The following is an 11,590-nucleotide window of genomic DNA, read 5'->3' on the forward strand; positions in this document are numbered from 1 at the left end:
TAGTGTTTACATCAATTTCATTATAATAATTTTTACAAATTTAGGAAACACTACCTAGAGAGTGAACTCTTGCATCAACTCCATAAATATATTTATTTTCCTCCATGAATTAATGTAATTTGTATTTTACATAGTGAATTTTAGCTAGGTAAGGGCACCCAACTTACCTCCTAGATGTAAAAAATAATCCTTAGGCAATTGATTAGTAGATACATCTATAATATTTCCCTTAGACTTCCTATATTCAAGCCTTACTTGTTTCTATTGTACTTGCTCCCTCAAGTAGTGATACTTTATTGATAAATGCTTTGTCTTTACATGAATCACCATATACTTTGATATACTTATTTCACTAGTGTTGTGACAATAAATAGTAATAGGCTCTATTATCTCCCCTTGCATTCCTTCAAATAGGTTCTTAATCCAAATAATATTTGAACAATTAATTATAGAAACAATCTATTAAAATTTAGTACTAAATTATGAAATGAAGCTTTGTTTCTTACTCAACTATATAATTAGCTTTTCTCCTAATAATAAAGCTCCAACACTTGTGCTTTTTTCATCAATATTTCCATACAAACTTGTATTATGATAGACTCTAAGTGTAAATTGTTAGAAACAATAGTCCACAAAGATACCTTGGGGGGGTGTGAATCAACTATCCAATAATTAATAAATTTATCTTACTTAAACAAACTTAACCATTCAACCATAGTAATTAGTAACCATAATAAGATGCACATATGTAATTACACTAGAAATGTTAACTAGGGAAACCCTTGATTAGAAAAAAAACCTCGTTGGGAATGATACCCACAAGATGATGTACTAATATAAATATTCCTTGTTAGAGGATGGACCCCTTTAGGAGTCTATCAAAACATTTAGTACATAGAGTCCCTATTAGGAAACTTTGAATCCTTGTTAGGAGATTTCAACCCTATTAGGAGTTGTAGTACAATGTATGCAAGATGAGCCCACTACCCAAACATGCAATTTCAACTATAAGAAGAACTCGCTACTTAAACATTAAATTTAATGGTATGTTCTTCTTTCCTTTGTTCTTTCAACCAAACCAATCACTATCAAACCATGTAGACTAGGTCATGAACCTCAAATCAAAATATCAAACCTTAGATCACTCAGCAAAACCTCGGCATTGAAGTTTCCTTCACTTCCACACTACTCTTCTCAACTTCCCATTTCACCTTACTATTGCTTACAATCAAATATTCATATCATATTCCATGCTACATGATAAAGGAAAATGTCCTTCCTTTACACTGTGTCCTCAAAATAATTTACTAAGTTGGTTGTTAGACCTTCTCAATTAATCATTATAGAACCACATTAAGAACATGTTACACTTAGTGATAACATTAATCTTCTACCTTGCAACTTGAAAATATTTCTATACACACAATATTATGATGAGAAAACTTAGCCATGTCATCACCAACATGTCCTATTCATATCCTCAACCTCAATTCTTAGAATAACAACTCTACTAAGAGATATAACAAGTTTACTAGAACATGCCTCTGTAAACTCTATCTCAGAACAAACATCACCAAAACTTACATAACCTCTTCCATACTTATCATTTCTTCTTCTAACATTAACTACATATACTAAATACTCATAAATATCTTCTATAACCTCAGATAGTTTGAATACTCAACTAGTCATCCATACCAACTTGATCGTCCAATTGTTCTTCTGTTAGATACCATAGAAAACTTCTATGTTGACATCAATGAAAAACTCAGTCATGAATGTAACATACCATCATAGTAACATATCTACAATAATCCCCCATAGGAAAATAAACATTTATGCTTCAAAAAATTGTGCAACAATCTCCCCTTTTGGAATTGATGGCAACATAGATGAAAAATATCTAGCTCCAAGAATATTAACAAAAGATTGTTCATCTTTATTTTCAAATCCTCATCATCAATCATTCTCCCACATTGATATACCTCAATATGCTTTCTGTCAAACTGTCATTCCTTGTTGTACTTCTTTCAAACATAATGTACTCATGTCAAACTTCTCTAGTTGTCATGTTGTAAATGTTGTTTTTCATGCTAAACTTCTCAACTATCATGCTATACATGCTTTTTTTCATGCTGAACTTCTCCCCCATTGACATCAATATCAAAGGTTTCATCAACCAACTTTATTGCATCAAACTCTACAACAACTAATCCTTACTAAGCTCAAGTGTCCAAAGAAACTATTCAAAAAAATATCCAACAACAGTTTTAGATGACTCTATCCATCATAGATACTCCCCCATATAGGAAGTATGAACATTCAGATCAGACAACAATGATGCTCTATTAGATTGGACTGATGCAATATTACATCTTCTACTCTGATGTATATGTTGGTGTTTAAAACTACTAAGCAAAAAAATGCTCAATACCAAAGTGATAATACTCAGATAACCTAAGGATCAACTACTTCCTATTAACAATTACATGTGCAAACCACACGGACCCAACTTCAAGAAAACAAAGAATGATTTTCTACTCTTTAAGCTCTACAAAACCAAGATGGGTATACCTAGGGATGATTCAAATGCAAATTGATGTAAGAGAATTATCTTAGTTTCATTCTGATTCTCATCTTTTATCTTCAAATATATACATAGTTTATCCAATTCTTTAATATTTTTAGGTGTATATACATCCCTCATAAGTAGATTTGGTCATAATTCTTCTAGGGTTTACAAATGTTTTTTGAAATAGTAGCTACCTAAGACTCGGAAACTAGATATAAATGAGTGGTGACCAGCATTTGTAACTTTGAACAAAATGAAACGAAAATAATTTTGATTTTTTGTAACTGATTTGTTATGTAGTGACAGAATTTACCCTTACTCACTTCTGATTTATGTGACTAGTGCCTTATCCATTGGGAAAAATACTAATTATTGGTGGGAGATCTAATTCAAATAACTTGTAAATGAATGTATGAATTGTAATCACCTATTCCCATTCTTATGAATTATCCATTTCATAGACTCATGAACTCTACTGATCTACTAAAGCATTTACTTAATTCTTTGAATTAAAAGCAACAATAGAACTAGTATACTTAATTCTATGAATTATCCCTAAATGTTGTCTCTCTTTACCCTTATCTTGAGGATTAGATTATCTGGCATGTTGATCCTAGTGGTCAATTTAAAGTCTCTTCTATCTTTGCTTCAAAGGATAAGGGTAATCAACCTTTTTGGTCACATGCTTGGATTAAGGGTCTCATACTCAAAATTAACATATTCTTTTGGATTCTTCTCCAACAAAAAAATTTGACCCTTGAAAACTTGCAAAAAGAGGTATAAATGTGGTTAATAGGTGTACTTCATGTAGAAATGGACTTGAAGATAGAGCTCATATGTTTTTGAGTTGTTCCTATAACTAGGAAGTTTGGACTGAGATTTTGAATTTTTGGGGTATGACATGGGTCCATCAAAATAATGTGGATCTTTCTTTCAAAAGTTGGAGCTGCCCCTCAAAGGATCCTGATGCTCAATTTCTTTGGAAATTAACCCTCTCTCACCTTTGGTGGGGCATCTAGAAAGAAAGAAATAATAGGATATTAAAAAATAAAGATCTTCCAGGATGGGTGCTAGGTCAGAATATCATCAAAGCCTTCAAGGAGAATTTTAAATCCCAGAGAAAGTCTGGTCAAACCTTCCAACTTGATAACCCTTTATGATCTCAAGGATCTAAGTTGAAAATTGATAATCCTAGATCAATCATAAAATGGTTTGTTCCTCCTAATGGATAGATCAAAGGGAACTTTGATGGCCCTGCTAAGGGAAACCCGAGAAGAGCAAGATGTGGAGGTGTTCTTAGAGATCATGTGGGAAATGTTAATGATGCTATAGCAGTCCCTATTGGTCACTCAAATAGCCATATTGCTCAAGCTACTTCAGCCCTCTATACCATTAAATTAGCTATTGATTTGGGGTATTCCAAATTATGGTTGGAAGGTGATTCTCTAAATATTATTAATACCCTAAATAATAAAAATTCTATCTCATGGTCTATAGAGGCTATGGTTATGTAAATCAAAACCTTATTTCAAAAATTTGAAAAAGTAGTCATTTCCCATACATATAGATAAGCCAATGGGGCTGATGACTAGATAGCCATTCATGTAGTTCAAACAAGGCATAAGGTGAGGTGGCTTGATGAATTAAGAAAGCATGTGGATCCTAAAGTGGTTATTAATTATGATGCTATTCATTCCAAAGTGGGAAAGATTTTCTTGGATTAGAAATTTAATGATTTGCAGGAGTGGCCTTATGACTATCAGATTACCTTCCCCAAGGAGGTACATTCAAGTGAAGGTTATGTGCTCTCTACATGTATCATCAAAAAGGTGACCTCAATCTCGAGTCACAAAAAATTGATCTCATTTCAACCTTTCTGCTATCGGTATCTGGGTGTCTCTGGTTTTTTGCTTGCTCTCTAAAATGGGGGGTGAACCGAGGAAGCAGGATCCCAAAAAATTTGATGACTAGAAGGCTAGGTAGGACGTTTGGAAGATTCTCTAGAAAGGGAAGGTGGTGAATTTTTTGGAGTAGTTGCATGGATTCAAACCCCATGTCACCATCGCCTTCCTCAAAAATTGGGTCGATGACAAAGTTATGCTCCACAGAGTAACTGTGAAGCTTATTGAGAAATTCATAGCCGAGGTTACTAGGCTCCCCATGAAAGGTATTAAATTCTCAAAATAGACTAGTATCTCCAATGCGGCCTACAAAAAATTCTCAAAGATGGATGAAGAGGAGATGCAATTGGAGAAGAATGGAGACTTCTTTGATGTGTAATAGATTAAAAGTATTTGGCATGATGTGCTTGGCTGTATTCGTGAGTACTTTATCCTTGATGGTAGGAATAAAAGGGTGCACAAATTCCACTTTGTCTTTCTTAACCATTTTAGGTATAAGGACAAAATTTCCTTCCCTTTCTATTTGTATTTCTCTTTTCTTCAAAGCTTGCATGCCAATAGAAAGAAAGCGTCATGACCCATTTTACATGAAGGTCTCATATTGCTCATAGAGGATTTTTGTAAAAATAAATCCATTGCTTTGTCTCCCTCCACTGGAAAACATAGGGATTGTCAGTCCATAAAATGTAAAATTGATGAGAATGTTAAAGGGAAAGATAAGGAAAAACTAAAACCCTCTAGCTCTTGAAGACAAATTGTTGAAGAGGATAATGAGGTGGAGAGTACTGAAGGCTTAGAAAAGGAAGTCCCAAAGGAAGAGGAAGGGATAGATGTTGGGGAGTTTTACTCTAATGTGGAAAGCTATCTAGAAACAAAAGGAAAAAATGAGAAAGGGAGAGAGGAAGAAACAACTAAGGATAACTCAGAATAGAACAAGTTTGATAATAAGGGTACTCAGACTATGTCCGGGGGTGGTGATAAAGATAAAGATAATTTAATTGATGGTCCTACCATTATGAGTGAGGAGGAAAACATGGGGAAGGCTTCCACTCCTACAAAGGAGATTGAGGGACAAGATAAGGATGTCCATAGTCAACACGACCCTGTGGAGACTGGAGAGGAGGAGTTGTTGGATGGGGAGGAACAAATTGATAAAGTTGGGTCCCCACCACATACCACTGCTGATGACATGGGTGACTCCTCGAAGAGGGAAACCAAGCTCTTCTTCCTACATTCTACCAATCTTAAAGCTCATTCTTTCCTCCAAAATGATTCTTGGATTTATAATGAAATAATGGGGTTGAAGAAGAAAGTGGAAACCTTGCAACATAACTAGGAGGTTGACCGAGCTATTATCAAACACTTGGAGGAGCAAATGGGAGACATCCACAAAAAACTTAAGGATTATGAGTAGAATCTTAGAATGCTTATCAAAGAAAGTTGAACAAAAATGGAATAGGTAACTTCAAGCATATGTGCTATGGTGATGAGCTTGGGCAAAAGAGAAAACGAAGGAACCATATCTTTGAAGGGCCCTAGCAAGAGGACAAGATAGAGTTTGAGGAAAAAAGCTTTGATTGTTTCTACTTCTTCAGCTACTAACTCCATCCAAGATATGGCTAAGATTGGTAAGGAGGCAGTTAAGATGATCACGAAACTTCAATAGTTCCTTTGGGTCTGCTTTTCTGGTTGGGTTCCTATGTAGGTCTTTTTTGCTGGTTGTTACATTTGGTTCTTGTGTTTGGTCCTATTTTTTGATTTTTAGTTTTAAACTATGTTGGAGGTTCCAGGTCCTTGTAAAAGCTAGGTACTTTTTTTGGACTATGTATGTGGTTTCAGGTCCCTATAAAACCTGATTTTGGTGCTACTTCTAGTAGGTTTAAGGACTCTTTTCCTGATGGTTGTATTGCTTTTTCCTTTTTGAGGATGTGAAAGGGTTTCAGGGTCCCTTCAAAACCTATTTTTACTGTAATCTAAAATAGAACTAGTATACAACCCATTTAGACTACATTCAATCAATTAAACCTTATTCAAATGACTTCAAAGTAAATAAACTCATAAAATGGAGACTAAAATTGGTGACACAAATTTGGTGCAAGTACCCCTTTGTATTATCCTTTTAGATGTCTAATACAACGAATAATAGAAATTCAATGAGGAGCCTAGAATATCTTGATGATTCTATCATTTCTATATATTATTAGAGAGTACAAGTTTGATAGTAAACTCAACACATCTACATACAATTGGGCCGACTGTACCTTTTTTGAACACAAACAAAAATTATACAACTTTCAGACCCCTCTCTAGCCTTGAAATCTCACTTATATAGTGTGAGATGCAATAAGCTTCAAGCATAGAGAATTGATAGGTGTCCTCTCACAAAGATATCTACATTTTACTCAACAAGAAAAAACACAAATTTATGTAATAGAAAGTTAATACATCATGATATTCTCTTGGTAATCCCTTGTTCTGTTACATCTTCAACTGCTACAAATCCCATGATTAGCCTTTGTTCACATTGAGTCCATAGCATACGTAGCTATCAAACTTTCCAGTGAGATGTGGAGCTTTGATTCCTACAACTTCACCTCTACCCTAGCATTTTAACTTATCTCATCATGTACCACCAAGGTGAAAGTTACATTTGGTTTCATTTCTACCACATCATTCATTTGATCGATTGTATCTTTCACATGAGATGATTGTCCTTTCTTGTCATCTTTCTTTTAAGGTACTACTAGAACTAAGTTAATGATCTTTATTTTATCTTCATGTGTTTCATCATCATCACTTTCAACTTCTTCCAACTATTCATCAGAAGAAATATCTGCCATCTACTTGTCAAATAGTGTATCATCTAGCCAATTGAATTGCAAAACATCATGTTTCTTCCTAAGCACATACTTGGCTTCCTTATCAATACTAACAACATCTTGTTGCAAAGAATCAAAGAATAATTGGACTTTCACCAATTCCTTTGTCATGGTGGCCCACCAAGCATGCCCTTTTTCATTGATAACCTTATTCATTCTCAAATAGAATAGGTCATCCAATTCCTTGGCCCATTCATCCTTATTCTTTAATTTATTCTTTCTATCTAAAGCATGAGGAAAAAAATTAAATTTCTCATTCTTGTATTTGCTTAGATAAGAAACAACTTTCAATTGTAATGCTACCCTTCTATCATCAAAATCTAATAGATAATTAGCAATATCATATGTTTTTTCTATATGGTCATGGGTAGACCTTATAAAAGAATAACAAAAAAAGTTAATTTCTTTCCTTCTCTTTCCCCACTTGTTGACAATAGCTTTTAAAATCTCTTCATGGGATTTCAATTCTTTCCATATGCTTATTACTTTTTCTATCTAATCATAAAATAGTGGCCACTCAATTTTATCTACTAGATACATTAGAGCCTTTCTCAATTTATCTTCATATTGCACTTCCATCTCTACAAGTAATGCCCAAAGTTTACTTTTTTGCATCCTCAAAATCTTCATCTGTATAGTATTGTGGCCTCTATGGGGTGTCTGGCATTTCTATAAGAGGAGTGGATTTAAAAGGTTCCACTAGAGGGTAGGGATATGTGATTCTTGGCCTAGTAGACCTTCCCATTACCTTATTTTCAATTTCAATCCTCTTTTGGAACTCTTTATTGTAAGCTTCCAAAATTCTTTCATACTTACTCTGTAATTCAAACTTTTCCTTTTCCTCTCTCTTTGTAGTAGCCAGAATAAAGTGAGATGTCCCCACATTCATATGTGCAACCTATACATGGGAAGTATCTGTCACTTTTCTTACAATAATATATCCCATCAATCCAGATTCATCTAGCTGTGATGATATAGCTCGTGATCCCTTCCTTAATGACCAAATGACTAGGTTAGCCTAGTCTTCATTGAATGCAATACCTTAGAATTCCTTTTTATCTTGGTTTTGTAAATTTAACTTATTTGAAACATAATTGAAAACTAAGGCATCAACTATGTCCCAATTGGGTAATAGTAAAATATTGGATGCCTTTACCATCTACCTTCCTTATTCATGGTTTATATTTTGAAATTCTTTCATCATTTCATCCTTCACTTGATTTTGTAAGGAAATATCATCCATTTCAGGATGCTCTATTCTTAGTTTATTACATCTTTCCTCAAATTTGCCCATATTGGCCCACCATGGAATTTGGTGGAAAGCTCTATATTTAACAAAGCTATCATCTAATAAAATTTAATGACTAGCTTGCTCTATGACATGGTCCAATTCCCTACCTTTGTAATCTACCACTGTTAATTCAAAGCTTGGCACAAGAGGCTCTTGAGGGTTTCCCTCATCCAATTCTATCTGAGTGATAAACACATCTCCTTGTGACCCCATTTGTTTAATCTAGTCCACAGTGAGTTTCTCTTCTCCAATTTGCAAAGGGGATTGAGTAGGTGAATATTCCTCAACATGAGGATCATGTTCTTTCATTGTTCTCTACCTCTTAGGAGAAGGCTCATCAGGTCTCTCTTCCAGGACAACACTGGTGGATCCCATTATTTGCTTACCCTTATCCACAGTGGCCTTTTTATTTTGAATTATGCTATAACCTAGCCTTTTTTGGACAATCAAATTACCAGATCCTACATTAGGAGTGAATGCCAACCTCCTCATGACCTCCCTAGCCTTATTTGGGTAAGAATTAATAAATAATTGTTTCTTTTCATTCATAGTCTCCATTATTTCAAGAAATGTATTCATGAACTTTTTAATCTTATCCGTGTTTGTTACAACATTATCCAGAGGACTATAATCTTTATAAAAACAATGTATAAATTCCAGAACCCTTGAGTAAACTCTCCATTTTTATTTTTTAGTTTTCTATTCCTACAAGGAAAACTCATTTCTTATAATGCCCTTAGGATAATAAAATTTGTGGTCAATTTTTCCAAACTTGATCCTGTGTCTAAAAGCCAAGTTATAAAATCCCTCAGTATCACAAAAATAGGGATGAGAAACAACCATTTTGTACTAATCCAAAATTTTATCAAGAAAAATCCAACCCCATTAAGTGATCACAAATTGATTGGCTATAGTATAAGTGGGGAATGTTGACCCTCTTGATCCTTTTATCAAAAATCTTTCTTCTAGTCCCCTAGCTGCCACAAAAATTCAGCCATCCCTAACTTTAGAGGTACCTAGTAAGGTAGTACATAAGGGGTGCCTTTAAAACCATAAACCCTAATGATAGTAGACATAGAGTATGGGATAATATCTCCCCAATTATGTGAAACTTTTAAGCCAATAGGATTATCGATAGGCCTAATGAGACTCATCAATGCCCTAGGCACTTTGGGATTGTCACTTAATATGAGACACCTCAGCTTTGATACAAAGTATCTATCAGACCTACCAAAGCTAGCCTTTTCTACATCCCAAGTCATGTTTGCACTCCATAACTAGACTGGTAGTGCTTCTCCATCTTGTTCTCTATTTAATTCCATTTCCTCACCAAAATATGTTTCTCCTTTAAACAAGAACATATGCATCAACAAAGAATAATGGCCAAAAGTTTTCTCCACTTTCCCCTTTGCAATTCCTACCAAGCCAGTATCAATTTCCTCTACTAAATAGGAGACAAAGTCAAAAATAACATCCACACCAAATTAAGCAATCTAAACCATCATGTACATAAGAGTTATGGGCATGACATTATGTTCGTCCTCACCAAAAACTTGACATAAAGTCCTATATGTCTCTACAACCCTAGAAGTGAAACATTCTTTCTTGAAAGGTTCCCTAGAAGCTATTGTAATTACTGGAAAATTCCTAATTGTGCGAATATGTGCCCTTAGTGCATCTCCCCTAATCGCATCCTTCTTTGACACATTCCTTTTCTAATTCTTGTAAATTAATGGGCACATGATAATCTTTCAAAGCTTTTAAACAAAATACCTCTCTAATCTCCTCAAGACTAATTGTAACCAAAGGCACACCATCAGTTCTTTGTACTACTCTAACTACTTGGTCATAATTATTTGTAATGGCTTCAAGAAGGTCATAATCCATAAAAAATCTAGGAACCACTAATTTCCCTAAATCAAAGTTCCAAATATTGGCATGTGGGGAGAATAGATTCCTTTCTGAAAACCATTTCTTGAATAGAGCAAGACTAGTCTAAGAAGTTTTGACATCCCTAACCTAGTTCCCCTTATCATATAGGCCATCTATAATATTTAGTCTAGGGTTTAACAAAGTTAACTTCTTAACTTATATAGTCTTAGTGGTGGATTTAGGGAGTAGTTTGAGTAAGTCATCATGAATATTTCTAGCTAAATAGTCCTTCTACCCTGAGAATACCTTCTTTGGAGGCATTTTGACTATAATTTGTAGCAATTGAAATGGTACAGAGATTATAGTATATGGGGACTTACTTGATCTTCTGCTCACTCTTCTGTGTAGTTCTACAACCTCTCACGAACAATGGAGAAACTGCTTTACATTCCAATCAACCGTAACACAATGTTCTTAGTAATTTTGCCTACTTAGAAATCTTGAAATATTGTTTGCATAAGATGAAAATGGTGTAATCTTCTACAATATCCTCTATTTTTTTCTTCCACATGAAGTCTTCATACCTCATAAATGAAGTGTAAGGGAAAACAGAGTGGCACCACCTTCCTTTCTCAAATTTGCACTGTTGATCTCAAAAAATACTATGATCTAGGAGTGAAAATAAGGATGACTCATCTTCTTCTTGACATAATGGTAGTCAAACCAATGAAAATTCTCCATGTGTACCTTTCTTTCACTATTGGCATTTCAAATTGGACCCACTAGTCTTTAAGGACATGTGTCACCATGTCGCTATCTAGCTATGCCTAAAGAGTGAGCATATCACCTATGCAAGATAGCGACAACCATTGATCTTATTTTGATTGAGTAGAGGATATTTAATTCATTATTTAATAAAAATATGGTGGGTCCTCTTTCCACTTTCTTTAATTGTTGTGTCACTGTCCTTAAACTTTGAGCACTTCTCCATAGCGACTATGTGATAGCCATAGATCTTACTTGATATAAAGGAAAGGAAATTGCACTTTAGTTACATAAACTATGGTGGGTCCCC

Source organism: Cupressus sempervirens, chromosome 9, assembly GCF_028749045.1.
Source record: "Cupressus sempervirens isolate cs-2001-9-10 chromosome 9, ASM2874904v1, whole genome shotgun sequence".
NCBI lineage: Eukaryota > Viridiplantae > Streptophyta > Pinopsida > Cupressales > Cupressaceae > Cupressus > Cupressus sempervirens.